Here is a 20,957-nt window from a genome sequence, read left to right as displayed (position 1 = left end):
AGTTGTGAGTTATTCTCTTCAGGATAATTACTTTCAGAGTTTGGTTCTAATCTTTTTAGCTGCTCCAGCTGGTGGTGCTGCTGGGAAAACAACCAAACCAAACCAAACCAAACCAAACCAAACCAAACCAAACCAAACCAAACCAAACCAAACCAAACCAAACCAAACCAAGCTGAACTTGTGTTCCTGAATGGGTTTTCAAATCTAGACAATCGATAGGAGGAGGGACATGTCTCAGAATTCAGGATCCAGTGTCTGGGGCCACCAAGGTCCCTGGGAAGACTGCTGTCAGGAAACCTGGGACAGATCCTGCAAATGCTTAAGTGTGTGGCTGGATATATTTGCATGTTAACTCATTATTAAGTCAATCAGACTACTGGCCCAAGTAGAGTTACACATGTGCATTTATGTTTGCAGGATTGGACCTCCCGAGACCAATGAAAGTGTATAATATTGGCCAATTTGGGCCAGATCCCATATTACCAACACTAGCACATAATAAAAGAAATTATGAATATTACTTGCTAGTGGGATTGAAACAGTGAAGTTCAGATCAAGATACACAAACATTTTTCCATGAGCTCGGCAGACAAACTAGAGAGGACTGAAAAATCAGTTCTGATGCTGTTTGCTTTGTCAATTTGTATTTTTTTTCATGGAGCTAATATTTCTGTTTTTCTTAAAAGCTTAAAAACAGCTTGGATTCCTTCATAAAAATTAGAAATGTCACAAAGATACATTCTGCAGAGTATTCAGTCCTTTCCTTAAGGCAACATTTTTTCACAAAAAAAGGCTTCTGTAATTTGAGATAGTTCCAACTTATGTTATTTTATAAATAATATGTATGCTATAATGCAAATTTTATGTATGTATAGCTAAAGATTTTTTAACACAAAGGACTCTTATACAAGAAGCCCGAAAGCTTCTTGTTTTCTTCCCTTTCATATGGCCTGACATTTTAACATGTTTTATGTTAGTAGAATGGCAAGTTGGTTATATGCCTTAAAGAAAAGCAGCAGGTTTTAATATTTTTATCAACAGTTTGTGAAATTTTAACTTCCTAAACTCCTAGCCAGCATCACAAGGAGCTGCTTATATCTCGATGTATATTTTATTAGCACTAATTAGTCTCTCTCTAGGCTGAGAAAATATCTTTTCGAATCATCGTAATTCATTACAATTATCAGAAAACAAGAATTTCCCTTCTAATACTACAGGTTGTTTTGTGAGAAAATAGTGGTGTAGGTGTCATAGTGTGAGAGTGTGAGTATTCTTATACGCAGTGTTTCCAGATGAGTAGATGTTCTCTCTTTATTAAACAGAACATTTTGTTTGCTCTCATTTTTTATAACTAAATAACAAGACACAAACTTCCTTTTGATATCACGCTACCTAAGAGGTAGTTTGGCCATTAATGTTGTAAGACATAATCCTTATCTGACTGTACTTTCAGCTACATTCACATTTTGTAGAGGCTAATGTGATTTAGAGATTTATTATTATGCTATAATAATATTATGGTATATTGGAAATGATTTATTGACCAGGAGAAGTGAGATTATATACTCTATTAGTGATTTAATTCATACCTGGCACATATGCCTACTGCTGTCTTCAACAGAAGAAATAGAATTCTAACATCTACTGGTGATTTAATTTATAGGGTAAAATTAAGCTTAGGTGAATGTGTAAGCCAAGCAAGAGATAGTGATTGAGGAAGCATTTTACTGCAGGAAAAATTTCCCTGGATATTTAAACCACTTATTCCCAAGGTTTTGAACAGTGTTTTTAAAGTAGTACAGTGCTTATTACCAAAAAGGTTGTTTTTTGTTTAATAGGTGGGGAGCTTAGAGCTACACAGTTACATAATTTCCACCTTACTTAAAATTGCTTGAAAATCTACAATTTAATAAAGAAGTCTAACAAAATAATCATCAAGTAACCATGACCTGACATAATATTGCTGTGTTGTGCATTTTCAAAACACTATAGAGACCACACAGTAAATCGCTGGCTGAGACATGAATAAATTTTGAGCTTCTTTACTTTCACTAATTCTGTAAATTTCTGCATCTTTAAAGTGACACATCTGAAAAAATGGCTGTTAGATGTCATCGTTTTCTGTATCTGTCTACTCTCCTGTTAGAATTTAAAGGTAGATTTTGATTCTGCTTTTAATTATTCTTCCTTTGTATCGTTTTAGAATGTGTAAAGAAGAGGTAAATTGAACCACTTGGGTTCAGTAAGTCACTTCTAGATGCAACGACCATGACGTATGTTTTGGCAGCACTGCATTCTGTTGTTCATTACATTTTTTTTACACTCCCTGATAACAAGGGGGTAACTGGAAGATAAATACCACAAAGAACACTTAATTCAATGCTGGATGCTTTACCTGTTTATGTAATCATAGATTACTTTCTGGCATCCTATACCCTGATAAAGCAGACAGAAAGAGTTAATAAGGACATTACCTACATAAGTTATATACATGTGGCTTTTTGAGTGTGACTGTTCATTGCTGTAGTCAGTAACAACATGGGAATAATTCACTGCAGAGAACTGTCACAGGGGATGCCATAGGTATGTAATTCTTTTGACTGAGGAATTCAACTGGGATACATTTCTCATATCATGGCATATGCTATATTCTCATAGATTACTTTCGTGTGATGTGGGAGATCAAAGGATTGTACTCTATGAGCACAATAAACTTGAAAAGAATAAAAGGGAATAATGGTGAAATATCACATAAAACAAACAGGAGCTGATACAATTTGGAGAAAAGAACAATTAGAGGAAAAATGAGGTCAGCATGCTTCTTTATTGTTCTTGGTTGTGGTGTGAAGTCTTGCACCTGCTTGTTAACAAGGTCAGATTTAGGATTAAGAAAAAACAGGGAGTGATTTTAGTTGCATATTTTCTCCTAATAGCTCTGTTTCCTTAATTTAATTCATATGTACAGTATTCCAAAATAACTACAGTGATTGATAGTGCTGTAATAAAACACAGGAAAATACACACAAATTGAACGTTTCTTTAAAAATGTAAAAGACTTCCCATTGCATTCTATTTATTATCATGCTTTAAACAGAAGTGAAATTCTGTTCTAACTAACATGGAGAATTACTTTGAATTTACAGTCAATCCTATCTTAGATATTTTGAAAAATGGACTAATAGTTCACACATTTTAAGTTAAAAAGCATGTACTTTTTAATTTAATGGAAGCCACTGTGTAACTGCAGTTCCATAATATCTGTGGTATATTAGGTTGTGTAAGGATTGTGGAATTAACAAAGTGCTAAGTTCCGTATTGCCCACGCTGCTTATGAATACTATTACTCTTGGTAAAATCTAGATAATTATTCTTATAATTATTGTAACAGTATTAGCTGCCCAGATCAGACTATAATTTTTGCACTGAAAATGCATCACTGTACAAGTCATTGAGAGGAAACAGAAGGTTCAGCCTGCTGTGCAGAAGCAATTTGCATTAGCACCCTAAAGGAAAATGTGGAAAGCAGCCATAGATTTTCAGATCTTAGTTGAAAAATTTAATTATACAGATGTTATTTACTTCCTTATGTTCTTTCTGCTTTGAACATAAAGAAAAATTATTTTATATTTGGGAAAAAGAACCTTGAGTTCCTCTGCTGTCTACCCAGGCGACCTTATTGGTACCTTAAGATTGAAAGGAGAACAACGTTAATGGGAGGCTTCCTAGAATGGTTTCTCTGTTGGAGATTTTAGCTTGATTGACTCAACAATATTGAAGAAATTGTGGGTTTTGATTTCTTATTTCACACTAGGTTTTTGTTAAAAACTAGCATATAAACAGTGATGAATTCAGAAATCCAGCCATGTTCCTGCAGCATAGGCATCTGCATGTGAGGACGGTGTCTATCACACTTTCCCATTGCGGCGCTCTGGGTGATTCATTCAGCCAGATCAAGAGAGCTGTGAGACTCACCCTTAAGCAGGGATACACATTGGTTGTTTGAATAACTTCCTAGACTTCACTGTGTGTGCCAACTAGGACCTTGATCCAGTTCTCAAAGACATGCAAGTCCAGTCCCACATGAGATGCTCTGGAGGAGCCACCATTTACTGCTGTGGCTGACAGTTACGGCACAGGATCTCTGGGAGATTGTGCCCTATTGGAGAGTAGCAGGTGACAAGGACAGGTCCCTCTGCATCTCAAAAGCTGCTGGATATCTTCACATAGGTAACTGGACTGAATCCTTGGCCTCCATGAAATATAATGTAAGTTTAGACCCTCAGCTCACATATAGATTCCTACAGTATATGATTAGGTGTCTGGATCTGTCTTTGGATGTCATTCCTGGTTAAATTAATCTCTAGGTAATGTTTATATACACACTTCTGGGATAAATCAGTTAACCATGGTTTAATCCATGTATGTTTAGGGATATTGATCTAAGCCAGTGTCTCAGAGTATGCCTATACTTCTATACCTTCAAAGAAAGTGTAGACATGTTCAATCCAGCTTTAAGATACCTGTGAAATGACTGACGAATTCTCATGAACCACCCATGCTCATTGATTTTGTCTTTACTGCACAGTGTCAAAACATAAGCACACACACTCTAAGTAGTTTATGTCTGTCTCTAAACCAATCTTTCAGGATGGAAACAATTTAAAGGGACTAATATACTCCACTGATATAAATTATGTTTTCTTAGCAATATGAAACAGCCTGTAGAAAACCAAGTCCCTCTGGCAAAAGTTTTTCAGTATCCATGCTGACTCATTTTAAAGCTAGACATCTTTGCATCTAGCCGCAGTGTGCAGTGTAGTCATATCCCTACACAAGGTATCCACTTCAGTTTATTGATGAATCAAGTGGGAGGCTTACCACTTCAGTTGTACGCTTTTCATTCTATCTATGTACTGCACCTTCTGTAGCCGATATTTCTGACTGTACTTAGACCAAAATACATGAGAACAATAACCTGGGATGAGGTTGTACTTTAGTCAGCTTGTACTGTGTACTCCTGAAGGGACTAACTCTCAACAGTGACCCTTTCCAGAAATTTAGAACTGGTAATATTTATGAGAGTTCAGAGCAGTTGAAACATTGGCTAGAGATCTTTTAAATGGCTAAACTTCCACACAGTCCCTAAGGAGCTGAGATGGGGATCATTTCAGACCTGTCAGAGGAAGATCATACCTTAATTGTACTTCACTGCACTATAAAAAATGAGACTTCTCCACTAGATTTAAGAGCCTGTGGTATTGTGATCTGTGTGAAATCTTAAGGGAACTCACCTGGGATCTTACAGAGTGTATGAAATAAGCTTGTGTCACTAACAAAGGTAGAAATAGTCACATAAATGTGATGGTTTCTGTAATTGATCTTTTCTAAATGTATCTCCAACTTGACAGGGAGCATCTTTTCAGTGAGATTTATTCTGTAATACAGTACACTCCAGTGGCTGCCTTCCAAAAATACTGTCATAAATATGTGCTTATAAATAAGGCAGCTCCAAATCACTCAGGCTTATGACTCCAGCATTTCATTGAAAGATAAATACTACTTCAGCTGTGGCATAGATGCCAGCTTTCAGAATAGAGCCTCTCTGAAACATGAAGGACTGGTTACCTCTTTCAGTATCAACCCTTACTCTAGCACGGTTACACATTAGCAGCTCAGCTTTAAAAATTTTCATAGTCTTTAAAAAGAGTATGATATGTCATGGAGTGTGGAATGACATGGAATTACAATGCTACATTCATTTGATAAAATCCAAATTGACCAACTTCTTCGGTCACTTGCCTTTTTGCCATTCAGTGGACAAGCTGTCCACAGAGGGATGATCTTTTCTTCAGTCTGTTTCAAACCTTTCACACTTTTCACAGTCATAGAAAAGTGATAGGGACTCTGTAATTAAGGCAAAATGCAAGCTACCTCTCTAAACCTTATTTGTAACCTTTGGAAAGTTGTAGAATTCTCTGGAGTTTCCAGAAGTTTCCTCCACAGCAGGGCACTAATTTGTGGTGATTTTCCTCCTACACTGACACTGGGAAGAGCAAGAACCTTACTGTTTGTGTCTCCTTGGGGAGTGCTTGAAAATATTCCCTTGGACAGCATGAAGAGAAGGGCAGAGTGTGAGGAATGAAAGCTTTGACCAATGCAGATCTCTGCTGGCACAAGGGCAGAGGTGGTAAATCCCAAAAGATAAATAAGGCTTTCCTACTTCAGGGGTGTTTTCTTTGAGAAGATGCCTTTTACTGTAGCTGGGTGATGTCCCAGGGAAAAGGGACGCATAGCACAGCTGGACTTCACTGAAGCAGGTAGTTTAGTTGAGTGTCCAGCCAGCGGTCCCAGCCCCGAGATGTAGAAATGCATCAGCAATTCTGTGAATTATGCACCAATACACTCATTAAATGAAGGACCTGATGCTGAGGTGATGACCTTGACTAAGTCCCTGTGGTGTTGCATCTCTGGACTTGTGTCACAGAGGACTGTACTGGAGGGATCACAAGGTAAAGTGCATGAACATGAGAAACTGCTGAAGGTCCCAGGAGTGAGACCATATGCACACTTCTGCAAGGTCAGTACTCTGCTGTACAGTTTTGAACATTTGTGAAGAGTTGTTCTTTGCTGAGAAAGAAAGATACAGTTTCAAGCTGGAAATTTCTGGCTGAATTCAATGTAAGGATTAATGGTTAACCCTAATTATCAACAGCTAGATTGCAGCTTTAGAACAGGGAGTTGTGACATCCATGGCGTTAAGAAGGTAGCTGTGGAGCATTAAGCATGCCACGTCAAGCCATTTCCAGTAACAGAATAATGTATATATTTGGCTCCTGATTCTAAAAGGTTTTAAATGCATGTGTATCTTTAAAACAAACAAACAAAACCAAAACAAACAAAAAACCAAACAACCAAACAAAAAAGTTGAGATACTAAAGTTTTCCTTATATCACAGCATCATTTATAAATTAATTGTATTAACATTAAAATGAACATTAAAATGTTCTTCAACAGATATGATACAATAACTTGAAACAATAAAACATTTACAACTTCCCTTCAGACATTAGTAAAGTCCATACCATGTTACTGTGCTAGCCTGTTTGCAGGTAGGACACGAGGGGACTACAAATTTCTATGAAAAGTACAAATGGGTCATGTAGAAATTCATGTTTCCAGAAATAAGAACACAATGTACCTTACACAACATTCAGAAAAGTAACATGTCTGTGAAGACATCCGTGACTGTCTTCAAAAGTATATTAAAAAAAAAATAAAGTTTGCAGGTCAAAAAAAGAAGTTAACATGGTCAATATCTCTCAGAATGGAGCACTCAGGTCTTATGCATTCTCCACCTCTGTGACATAATTGGGAAGTAAAGGGGAAACCAGAGGACTGGACTAATAGTAATGAGCAAACAGATGAGAGAAAACAGAGTTGAAAGAGAATGTAGATGAGACAGAGAGGAGGAAAAGATGAGAGAAAACAGATGGAAGCCAAAAGCCCAATGAAGTGAGAGAGACAAGACTATAATGATTTACACAAGACATGGTGGAACTAGTCTGGATAAAATAAAAAAAAGAAACTTACACCCTGAGTCCCACTTCAGAATTCAACTAATCTTTAACAGGCTTTTAAAAAGGTTAAGGCAAAACTTTGTGATTTTTTCATCCTGGAATTAGAAACAGAGATACTACATCAGGATATTCAGATATTATTAGTGACTTTGCGTAGATAAGATTGAAATAAACATCAAAACATTTATAAATTTATATTAAGTGAACTTCAAACCCCTTGAGGTCCACTCTTTGCTAATATGTACTTCCTTTTAAAACTGTACAGAACCTAAAACTGAATGCACAGATAACAAGATAAACAAAACCCATCTTTCTTTACTTCCATCCTACAACATCATTTTTTCTCACATTAGCCTGGTCTAATAATAATCTTAATTTCCTTAATAATAACAACTCATTATTTACATTTATTGTGAATTAAAAGAATTTTAATTGGATTTTTTAACTTATGGAAGGAGAATGTAGGAACTGTTAAAGAGAGCACAAGTCTGAAGGAACTGCATATCAGGATTTGACTTCACTTGCAATTAGATATAGAGTTAAATCGGAAGATGCATGTGTACCCTGTAGCTGTACAGTATCTTAATGAATTTTAGAAATATTTAGTATTTCAGAACTGCAGCAGCTTCTTTAAGACATTCTTGAGCTGTATTCACCAATAGCTAGCAATCCCACTAAAAGGAGTTCTTAGATTACAAGCTGGAGTACTTCTCATTGCTTGGTTTAGTCACTGATTTTTAACTTTTCTTTTTTTTTTTTTTTTTTCCATGATCAAGTCAGAGTTCTCCTTTGGTGATTCAGTGGAATTTAAAAAGAATGAGCCACAGGGTCATATCAGCTTTGGCAGGATCAGCTTATTTTTAAGTACTCTTTGCTCTTTCATACTCCTCATCTCTATCATTGCTTTTTTTGGTGAAGAAAGCAGTGCAATAAGTTGGTGGGAAGCTGGCTTGGTTTGTGTTGTGGCAAGACTACCAGTTCTCATTCCACAGTCAAATCTCTTTAGGGATAACTATTTCCTACCTGACTGTGGATTTCCACTTGAACTGACAGGCTGCCAGTGCCAGGACACCAATTGCTGTTTGAAATTGGAGTTGAATTTCAAGATTTACAATTTAAAAGCCCAGATTTTTGCTAGAATTAAAGGTCTAAAATAAAATAAAGAGATTTTATCTATTTGAAGGCTATGACATCAAATTCAAAATTATATTTTTGCTACTGCAATATCTTCTTAGAGATATACCAGGTAAGTAATATAAAAATGCAGATCATTCATTTGGCACTTGATAAGAAAATTCACTACAAAATACTTGATTAGGAACATCTGTCAAATGTGCAGAGCTAGATAAAAAAAGTACAAGACATGAAATGCCCAATAAATGAAAAGAAAGAAATCTAAATTTAACTATTAATTGATTGATTTTTAATAAATTCACAAAAGTCAGAAAATGTTGAAATTAGGACTGCAAAATCAAAATCAGCTTAGGACTACAAAATCAAAATCAACTTAGATGACTGTGTAGACAGCCCTTCTGTAGTTATCCTTAGCATTATACTAATTTAGAGTACTGTTTTTTCTTGCAAAGACTGAACTGTATTACAGAAAAAAAATACAAAGATTACAGATTTTAATGTGTGATTTTTTCCTTAGCTATTCATGTGGAAGGGCTGATAAAGTCTTTTTTGCTTAGGTGCCAAGAGTCTTCTGACTTTTCTTGAATGGGTCACAACTTAAAAATCTATTGGATCACCTCCCATGTATTAGCAATGATAGAAACTTTCTCCTATTCACTGTAATTGCACAACTCCTTATGACAGGTTTGGCAATTTTATGTTGGAAGGGTAATTTTAACAAAGAGTAGATGGGAAGAATGTGCCAAATTTCTCAGCTGTTGTAAATATCCTTGTTTTTATAGGTTGGCAACTGGAATTGAAGAACTCACAGCAAAAAACATCTTTCCAGAGTTTTTGGGACTGTTGGTAATCCAAAGATAACAGCATGGAAAGTGCTGCTTTTGAACTAGTCCGTTGCACAGTTTACAAGCTCTGTTGGCAATTTTAAGTAGGGAATTTAAAATGACAAAAGGATTTCATAAATACAGGGTAACTTATTTGCAGTAAGCACACTAAAGTCAAATCCTTAGGAGAGAAATTATTATGAACTCATGAAAGGGCCTGAGAAATACTTGGAAAATGAATGTTTTATCAAATACATTTTAGCTTCAACAAAAGTTCAAGTTTTTGGACAGAGTGCAGGATATGAATTACATGATAGCTAGATATTGTGTCATCTAGATATCAAATCTGGCAGAAAAACTTTTTTCCTGTTTTTTCTTTTTTAAAATGAAGTTAATTTGAATGCATATTTGACTTAATTTATTACAATGTTTTCTGAAACTTCTTATTTTACTGATTTGTACAATCTAAGTTATTATTTTGACTGTCACTCTGAGAGATAAGTGAAAAAAACCCCAAAGCTAGAAGTGAAAATCATGCTTAGGGATATTTTTGTTGCTAGCTTCAACATTGTAAATTAAGACAGACATTGAAAAAGGAACTATGTGATTCAGTTCATTCTTACATTTTCTGGAAGTTATAATCAATCTCAGTTTCCAAGGCAACAGACTGCATGAGGATGGACCAGCCAATAATGGGAAACAGCTTTCTCTTTTGTTACTGTAACATATGGTAGAAAAGTAATTGACGGCTGGGGGGGGGGAGGGGAGGAATGTGTGTGTGTGGTTTTGTTGTTTTTTTGTTTTTTGATATTTTTTTCCTGCATAGAGGAGACTATTCCATTTGTCACTCCAAATAGGATCCAAAAATGATTAAAAGACATGTGAGCAGTTCAGTTTTGTAACAGAAGTGCAGAGAGATCATAGGAGAAAGGCAAATTTAGAAACAGCAAAATGTAATTTTTAGATGCTCTTCAGCAAAATCCCCAACTTCACCTTGATTTCTCCTCTGACCTTCTTCAAGGGTCCTGGCAACACCAAGAGTTGGTGCAAGTGATTGTATTGGCAAATGGATTAGCATTATATCATTATGACTCTTGGAATTGCCTTTCTGCTGTAAAATGCCTGGCAAAAGTCAAAGGCTTCTTCCATGTGCACCACTGAAAGAGTTATGATTGATCTAAGACCACAAGAATTTCTACATCTCTTTTGCAGGTGGCAAGTAAAATCTAGAAGGAGAAATGCTGGGTCCACGAAGCCAATGGAAGTTTAAGTAAAATATTAACTCACATCGTAGTACATCTGCATTATCATGTTTTGCAAGTCATGTTATTCTTGAATTCTGCAGTGTTATCTTCAATCCCTGTTTTTCAAAGCTCTTTGGTTTTCCTCTTTTTCTTTTCCTCCCAGATGTGCTAAAGAAAAACTTTTTGTCTCCCCCATTGTGTCTGTGAATGGGAATACATATACTTTTTTAATTATTATTTAAGTTGCTCTGAAACAGATACAATATCTCTTGATCATCTTGGGTTTTGTTTCAGATATTGTGTTAATGCGGATTCCTTTGCTACTTTTAAAATTTTATTTAACTTCCTATTTATGACATTGGTTCCTTAATACTTTTCCTATATGAAAAAACTTCCCTTTGAATTCAGGTATGGAACCCTGGTTTTTCATTCTACTGAAAGCAGAAACAGAATTCCCATTATCCTTAACAAGTCAAATTTGGCTTCATATTTCCCTCAGTCTTAGTTCCCTCCACTCTTTTCTTTGACTTCACTCTGTAGGTTGTATGTATAGCTGTCTTGCAGGACAAGATTCCATATTTTAAAACATTAGCCTACTTGATGTTACTGTCTGAACTAGTCTGGTACTCTTCTTTGTGAGCTGGGTCCTTCTAGTCATGTTCAATTCAGTTAATTTGTAAGCATTGGCATTCAATTTTCTCTGTCTTTGGAGTCTGCTATTTCCTCTACCTTGTTGAGCAAAATGAGTGTGAGAGACAAGAGGGGATAGGAGAATGCAAAAGAGACAGGATTCCTCCAAACTACCCAAAGCCGACACCAGATCACATTTCTAACCAAACAGTAGCTGAAACTGCACCAGGAAAAGTTGTAGTTTCTAACACTGAGTGGAACACGAGGATTAGTGCTTTAGCGTGAACGTTTCCCTGCTCCCACAAATATCTTCTCTCTGAGAATTTTGCAGGGAGGATGGGAGTGACAGGGATTGAAAAGTGCTTTTCTGGGTTACCTCATATTATCTGTAAATATTTCCTCTAAACCCCCACTAAAACTATATGAGTATGGGTTCCATTAAGTGTCATTCAATTGAGGTAAAGTGAGAAGACTTGATATTTCTGTTCTATATAAAACCTTCCAAAATAAGGGATTCTGTATTTTTGGTTATTAAAATGGAGCCAAACTGGTCTGTCTAAATACACGTTAGAGTAATGGGATGGTCCAAAGTGGTCCTGAGTCCAATGACAAAGCATGAGACAAACAAATAGGCTTGAATTTACTCATCACAGAATCACAGCACAGAAGTCTTGGATGCTTTTGTTGCCTGTAGCATCAATGTCCTCCTGCTTTAGATCAGAGACACTTCCTGCTGGTTAATTTGGTGTGGTTGTAAGAAAAGGTCCACCTGTTTCTTTTCTACCAAGTGTATGTTCCTCAGCAAAAAAACAAGAGGAAGTGACATATGTCTGTATCTTCCATCTGAAAGAATAACTTGCAAGAGCTGAAAAATAAGATTAACCATATGAGCAATTTTATGAATAGCATTACTTCAAAGGAATAGTGACCACATAATATATAATAAAATCATAGTGACTATCAAGAAACTTGTGAAATTTCTATGTAGTGATAAGACAGAAAACCACACACACATAAGATACCTTTAAAAGTAGTTATGAATATATGGAAGGAAACACAAGACAAAGAAAGAAGGCATTTGCAAGAGAGATGCAGAGACCTCTGAGGAAAAAAAATAAAGCAACTTCATGTACTTTGTATTCGCAACCACATTGATGAATACAGCACATGAAAAATTATGCTTTTGCAAGTGGCCATGACCTTGATAAATAACTTGATTTCTAGAAAACATTAATTTTCTTTTCATTTAAAAGGAAAGAAAAAAAATCCCTTCTGGACAAAATACACTTTTCAGAAATTTAGCAAATTTTGTGGTAAAAGCATTTTTCCAAGAGATTTCTGTATCTTTTATGCACTGAATCTATTACTCCCATGAAAAAGGCAACGCCTCCAGTTCATCTCCCCAGGCAATTTTTAATAAGATTTGCTCTCCCTTCTTCTCCACATCTCACTTTTGCAAGAATTGAAAACCACTTTAAACTTCTGTAGTGATCACCTCATTGGTGACATAAGCAGATTGTTAACATCACAGAATTAGCTGTTGTACAAATAAACATAGTAAATTTTAGGTAATTTATTTTCCTCATCCCCGATGTTTGTCAAACTGTATCTTATGTGCCCAACTGGACAGCGTTTCTAAAGACTCTTCATGAAAGATGAGGGTAGATAATTTGGACCTACAGACAAACTTAATACTCCAGAGCCCTCTTCTCTTTTTAATTTATTCAAAACATGACCTTTTCCTTCTTCTCCACAATTCCTCTGTTCCTGTGTAGTGTAAGCAAAGTAGGTAATATACTCTCTCTTATACTGTTCTTGGATTGATAAGTAATTTAAAAAGCATTAAGTGTTCTAAAAAGACACTGAAGATAGAACAGGCTCAAAATAATATATTTTTTCATAGACATACCAGATTCCTCAGAGAGGATACCATGCTATCATTCATGTTGTGAATTCTATAAATGCAACACATTGTGGCAAGTTTTTACCTCTGCATTTAACTATTTCTGATATTATAACACTTATTTTTGTCTTCTTAGGAACAATCATTACTATGTAATAAGATTTACTGGGAGCAGTGAATAGTTTTGGTAGTATCATTCATTTGTTATGTTAACATTTTAGGCCAAGTCCACTGACTTTTATGATAAAATACTGTTGAAAGAAATTACTTAGTGAAAAGGTGAAACTGATAGCTATTTTATTATAGAAAATTTGTTATAGAAAATACTGTAGTATACTCGGATTTGATAGAAATGTAATATTGTCTAAGCAGCAACGAAAAATTCAAACCAGAAAACTAAAAAAAATATACTTCCCCCCCCCATGAAATAAAGTAATGACAAGAAATGGGAAAAGAATTGTTTTTGTTTTTGTTTTTGTTTTTTTTATGATAGGAACACATTACACATGGAAAACTAAACACTATCTTAAATAATACTCAGACTATTATGATATTTGGCAGTGTATATACATGTGTCAGTACTGTTTCCCATACAAGTTAGAATGACTTGGAGAGAAAAATAATTGACTTTAAATGGTGGGATTCCATATTTATTGCATTTTACTTTCTCAGTGTTGGTGATACTATTTTAAGTCATGCTGTGTTTTATTTTAAGCCCCATCTTTGCAAATTAAATCTCTATTTCCTCCTTCTCATATATCATCTTCAATTGTATAGCTCTTGGAAGCCACATCAGTCCTTTAGTTAGCAGCTGGAACTTAGTGAATAAGTTTTATTTATGTTGCATAAGATGACATGGTACCAGCCAGCTTTACTGGAGACCTGAGAAATAAATAAAAGGTAGAAAGATAGCAAATTTTTCTTTCATCATACCTGTGCTTCCACAGATAAGGCTCTAAAAAGACAGAGAAACATTTAATAGAAAATGCAGATTTTTTAATAAGTCACTCTTCAGGGTAAAAATTATCTGTAAGGAGATATCCTGCTATTGCATGTGCTAACTTGATATATATTTCCATAGAAGGCTTTATATTTGCATACTAAACAGCTGGAAGTCTTTGATCATTCCAAGTTAACCTCTTCATTCAATTTATGACCATTTGAGAGATACTTAGACCCACAGCCTTTGAGCAAACTTACCATAATTTTTAGCCAATGCCTTTACCTGATGCGACTGTTCTTTGAAATTTACCGAGTTCTGAATAGGGATGTGAATGTGCATTATGTGTGTGTATAGGCATTTGCCCATGTTTCTAGAAGCTTGATAATTTTGTTTGACAATGCTATTAATTTTAAAGTTAATTCTGAACACCACGAAGTCCTATTTTTCTCATACTTTTCTTGTTTGTCATTTTTTTTCTGTAGATCATATGTAGAAGAGTCCTTATGATTACATTGAAATCACCTTTGTAAATAATGATAAAAATGGAAGGATCAGCAGATATTGCAGTCAATATTTCTTATGCTTTTTGAGTGCTTAATGTGTTGCAATTCCAGCTGTAATAGAATTTAGGAACTTTCATGCAGGATGCCAAAATACTTATTCACTTTAAAAAGATAATAGTCCTAGACTCTGAAAATGTCTTAAAAAAAAAGGCAAAGTTGTTCGTGTTTCTAAAACTTTTCATTCAGTGGCACTTAGATACTGCTACAATTATAACATTTGAAAATATTAACTTGGGTGCATCTCTGGAAAACCTTGGCTCTTTAAACACTTTGGCATGTGCTCAAATTTAATACCATGTGCAAATCCCAGTGAAATGACCGTGATTTACAGTAGTGAGGATTTTGTGTTGATGTGGCACCTTTTGCCCCTTGAAGAATAAAATAATATATTTTTTACCTCAAGAAAGCAAATAAGGTAACTATAAAATAGAAGTAAAGATAAGAATATTGACTGTGCTTACAAAAAACAGAGAAGAAATAGAATGATAAAAAGATATAAAAAGAAAACCTATAAGGATAAAAGAAAAGATATAAAAAGGAAGGATATAAAGATAAAACTTATATAAAAAGTAGAATTTAGAAACTCATACAGAGAAAATCTGCAAGATTTAGGCGTACCTTGCAGGATAAGTCCAGGGCAAAACTGATGGTCAGAGCAGAAAGGAGTTTTGGGGCAAATTTCCCAGGTTTGGCCTTGGTAAACTTGGGCTGACGGTAGAACTGACATAAAGAAATGTCATGAAGGTAAACCAAAATTTTAGCAAGAGACACTAGTTTAAACTCAGTGAATACGGAGAAAAAAAAATACCCAATAGTTGTGCAGAAATGTCATGTAGCTTTCTGTGAGGATAGACATTGCTTGATATTGTGTTACATTAAAACATATGTGCAAACAACACATAAAAATAATAGATACCATAAGTTCCACATACCTATTGGGGCAACCTTTTAGATACTTTCTGATCTATTCATATCAAGGTACATTCAGCATCATAGTTGAACTTGCTTGATTTTAAGGCAGGACAATATAGTGATTGTTTAGAACAATATTTTATTTGCAGGATGTGAAGCTGAGAAACTGTAGGTAGACCTACATTCTTTCAAACAAGAGACTGGATCCCCACGTGGTGGCAAACCCCTCACTCCAATAGCACTAATGCATTGTATATATATTTCGTGAAAAATATAGGTCTAGTATAACTGAATAAATAACAGTGCTTTTATAGTGTTTTCTACCAGTTGAAGCAGTGGTCTTAGAGTCTTCTGCATTTTCTTTCAAGGTTTTTACAGAGACAACTAAGTAATTTATTCAAGTCTTTTACCAGCTTTTAGTTTTAGCTGATTCATCTGTGAAGTGGGTACAAGAAATGCTTGCTTTAGAGAACTATGCAATCAGAAACAGCTATACTGATTTATACCAGCTGAAGATATGAGCCTTTCCATTTATTAATGTTCTGAAAGTACTTTGAGATCACTGGATGAAAACACTGGAGGATTTTAGGCAAAGAGCAAATAATTTATGTTACTAAGTCATTTCAATCTGCAGTTTTAGAACAGTGCAGATTTTTTTCTCGGTTACATAAATTACTGTCCTGGGCTGGTATTCCTGCTCATTTCCTTTTTAAATTACCAACACAGCAAAAAAAAATTGTAGCTATTTGCATTTCTTTGGAGATTTCCAGCTCTGTGTGATAGTATTTGCAGAGTCATTTCTGAATTGGGTACTTCTCTGCAATCTCTTCTGGGAGAACAAATGTTTGGGAGCATCCTAACCATGTGCTTTAAATGTACAAAAATAGAATGGAAGAATAAAAGGAACAGAGTCCCTTGGTAGAATCTCTTTAATGTCTTGCATCTGATGTTCGGATTGGTGCGGGGGGAGGATCGCATGCCTGATGTTTTCTCTAGGACTACACCCAACTGGAAACCATCCCTTGGCTTCTCTGCAGACAGCAGCATACCCAAATGGAACATATTAATTCTCTGGGGAAATCTCCTTAGTGGGACAAAAAAAGGATCTTTTCAGCTTCCCAGACACATGCTCGGTTCCCAGCACAATCAGACTTAAGGAGGATCTGCACTACCTTGGACTGGAGGACACAGTTTCATTGTAACTGCAAGTTTTAGCACAGACAAATAACTTCTGTGATCCAGCTGCTCAAGCTTTCAGGCTTTGACATGTTTATTAATGAAAATGTGAGAGAAAAGAAAGAAACAGTCAGCCAGGCAAGATGTCTCTGTAACTTTGCTGTCATCATTAGGTGAATACGGTATAGCAAATATTTATGCTTCTATATAATATGGTATCACAGAGAATAAATATCTCTTTTATGTGTTTTATTTTCTTTGGAGAAGGATGTAGAGGATAGTGTGAGTCATAGTGGAAGAATAAAATTCACTTCTCTTCTGACAAAAACTACTCATTTTGTTGGAGAAGTAGCCTCGCTTTAACTTCTGTCTGCTGATAACCCCTACAGCTCAACTGGCTTCAAGCAGGAAGGACATAGTGTGCCAGCCCCCACTTGATACCTGTCTGGTGACCTACAACCAGAAGCCAAATCATATTTCTTATTCCTGCTGCAGATAAGATCATAACTGTTCCTACCTAGGTTTGAGTGCAGGCTGCCTATGCACCCTTGCAAAGGATTTCTAATGAGAAGAGTTTTGACCCTTCGCACCATAACAAATCCTGCCAGCTGTAGTCTGACTTCTGAGCATAGGGTTGGTCTGAGGAATTTGGGAAGGTTAACATGAGTATCTATTAGTGTATGACTAATGCTAGTTGTCTGCTTCTTTTTTTTTTCCTTTTTTTTTTTTCTTCCTTAAAAAACAAAATGTATTTTCCATTGTGATCTGATTCAGATAATTCTGTTCTTGAGCAATTGAGAAGGCAAGTGCTACTTTTATTCAGTTCCTGAGAAGGCAGTGTGTGGATGATTTCTCATTCTTACACCTTGCTGTGCCCTCCAGAGCATAGTTGAGATGGGAAAGGAGCAAGATACAGTGTTGATGATTCTTTACTTCCAAGAGACAGTGAAGGGTGAGGAGCTGTCTCTGTCTGTAACACTGTCCTCACTCTCCTGAGGTAGGAGAAGATTGTTTATGAGGCAAAAGTGAGTTTCACATTGTTTTTGGGTAGAAAAAAACAAACCAAACAAAACCAAAAAAACAGGGATAGAATTCAGTCATCTGTGTATGCTTTCTTTACAGCTGCCAACCTCAAAACATTTTTCTAAAGTTATTCAGAGATAATGAAGGTGCTGAAGGCTGAGAGGTGGCAAATGACAAAAGGTTTTTTTTATATTCTGGTAAAATTTAGTCTATATTTTAAAATGTATGTGTATGATTTCTACTAACAGATAGAAAAGTATCTGTCGCCTTTGTGAAGGAATTTGTGCATGTGTTTTGTGCTACAAAGGAGTTCCTGCCAAGGCAAGACAAAGATTAGAGAAGTCTTACCTACACAAAGTCCAAAACAAAATGCTATGATATTTTCCAGACATTAAGCCACTGTTGTCTGTGTAGAGATCTTATAGTAGTCATTCACAAGAAAAACAACCTTAAATACCTGTTGGTTAATGCAGAGGAAGACTGGATTAGAGATTTAGGAACTAGATGTCTATATGGTACTCACTGCATTTGAGACACTCATGGCTGTCATATTTTTGAAAGACTAAATAGTAGTCTTTACTGCTGTAACAAAGACCGCAGACACCGTAAGACGTTTTAGAAAAAGAGTCAAGCTTCCTATCCCAGTAAAATGAATAAATTTTTCATAATGTCTTTTATTTGAAAGTCCTTAGATATTCTGTTCAATATTAAATCAGGAACAATGTAAGACGGATGAGCTCTGACACTCCAGGTCCCTCAATATTGTGCAGGATGAAAGAGGAATTAATGACACAGGTCTTGTGGGCACATAGGTTAGCTCTTCTGGTAAGTTGTATGCAGAGCAGCAGCAGCAGAGTTCTGTCATAAATTGTGAGACAGGATTATAGCAAAAGTAGGGTGCTGTTCTTTTGGTGAGATTTAACAGACATTGTCTAAATTTTTGAAAGAAAAAAATTCTTTCTTTCAGAAAGACCCTCTTAGGTCTTATTTTAGTGAATTCAGCTAATATTGAAATCAGTAACAGAACAGTGCATTATAAATCTCACCTCTAGTTCTTATCCTTATAGTGTTCTCCTTCCTTTAGCTGAGATTTCTAGATATCATTTCTGTATGGATTTATGAATGTGCTACTATTTCCTGTTCTGTACTATTAAAGATGGTGTTAATAGCTATTCCTGGTAGTTTGTGTTGAAAGACCTTTCTTTCAGTATTTAATAATTTTACTAATGTTACCCAGTGTGGTTGCCAGTATTCATGTCAGACATATGTATTTGACAATTTCGAAGAAACTGTGGCTAAACAACTTTTGCTGCTTCTAAAAACAAGCTTAAGGGTAAAATACATTGTTTTACCCAAGTTATTTAAAAAAAATGTGCTGACATGTTTATGCTTTTGAGCAAGGTCTTGAAATGTGGTAGAAGTGTGGTAGATTTTCCAGTGTTCCAAATTATAAGACTCTCTGGATAGGTTTGTTAGTGCTCAGCAACATGAGTTTCCAGAGCCACTCTGTACACTGAACACACTCCTGAATCCTAGGCATTGTCTATACTTTACTCCATGGTGCTGCCACTTTATTTGACATAAAGAAATAAAAAATGGAGCCTGACTTAATTTGAGGAAATGTGAATGGAGAGGAGGAGGGCAAAAGCTCAAGTGGCTGCAGAAAAGGAGGGTTCTCCATAGGATCCCTACTTCTTTCACTGTATAAGATATATGGTGCTATGGGGACAGATCAAGAATGCATATGAGTCACTGACCTCATCACTAATTAGGATCCGTGTCACATATGTTGCAGACATGGAGAAGTTTGGGAACTATGTATTGCTTCAGACAATAAACATATAATTAGAGTATCAGAAGGTAAGTACATAAGAAAGATAAGGTGTGGTTGCATAGGAGATCTTTATTCCTGATATTGTTCCCTAACTTTGTGGAGATTAGCCTACAAAAATGTCCAGTCATTGTAGCATCTAATATAATTACTCATGTGTGTACTTTGTGTGTTATATAATTTATACATCATGGAACTATAGGAAAAAGACCTAGAAGAGAAGTAATCTGACCATCCTGCCTCAAGGCCATGTCAACTTGAATCTGTAGCAAGCTTGATGGATACTTGTTTTACGTATTATACAAAACTCAAAGAAGTGGAGACTCCAATTTTATTAAACTTTTAATTTAAATTATTATCTATGTTATTTAAATTATTTTCTGTTTTATTTAAATGGTTAGCTATACTTATTATTAAAAAGCTTTTTCCAGTGTCTGAACTACAGCTTTCCCGCTGTAACTGCTTCATGTGGACATGTAACTATCCACAGTGGAAATGCAGAACAAGTTATTTATTTTCTCTTTCAACAACCACATATATATTCATGGGCTTTTATAATGTTTGCCCTCATGTTATGTGAATCAAGTAATTATAATTTTATCTTTTTATCCACTAAAGTCAATTTTTTTTTGAATGTTTTTCTTTCCTTTTGTTCACTCCAGTTGGTCTATGTCCTTCTTGAAGTGCAATGCTCAATACTATAATCCATGCTTCAGCAGAGGCCTACTAATGACATGTAAAAAAAAGGAATATTTCACAAATTACACCACTTTGCTGACAGACGTTTGTGATGTAACTTCAGTGAAATCACCAGAAAAATGTCATTTTTCCTAAAGTAAAACTATATTCATTGAAATGCTGGCAGATATTTTTTAGTCAGCCTGAATTATCCCTTTCTCTGACTAACAAGTAAAAAGAACACTTTCCAAATATTAAAGTTGCCATCAAGGAAATCAGAGCAAAATACGGTTTATGAAGCACATATTGGAAACTAAACTAAAGAAAAATCTGAAGAGTTGTTAAAATCCTATTAATATGGAGTATTGCTTGCCACAGAAAACCTTAATCTTTCAATCAATATATAATCTCTTTGACATAAGTTGATTAAATAATAAATGAATAAAAATTGAACTACAACAAATAGTATGACACATGTGCAAAACTGATTTTCAGATTTTGACCAGTGTAGACCAATTG

The 20,957-nt window shown here is 35.4% G+C and overlaps 1 protein-coding gene across 19 annotated transcripts in view; it reads left to right on the top strand.

Moving 5' to 3' along the window:
* HDAC9 (histone deacetylase 9) overlaps positions 1-20,957 on the top strand; it is a 466,647-nt gene that overhangs the window by 387,282 nt on the left and 58,408 nt on the right. The gene's annotated exons all lie outside the window — the stretch shown is intronic.

The sequence above is a fragment of the Patagioenas fasciata genome, chromosome 2, assembly GCF_037038585.1.
Source record: "Patagioenas fasciata isolate bPatFas1 chromosome 2, bPatFas1.hap1, whole genome shotgun sequence".
Taxonomy (NCBI): Eukaryota; Metazoa; Chordata; class Aves; order Columbiformes; family Columbidae; genus Patagioenas; species Patagioenas fasciata.
This window is presented reverse-complemented; position numbering and strand designations above follow the sequence as displayed.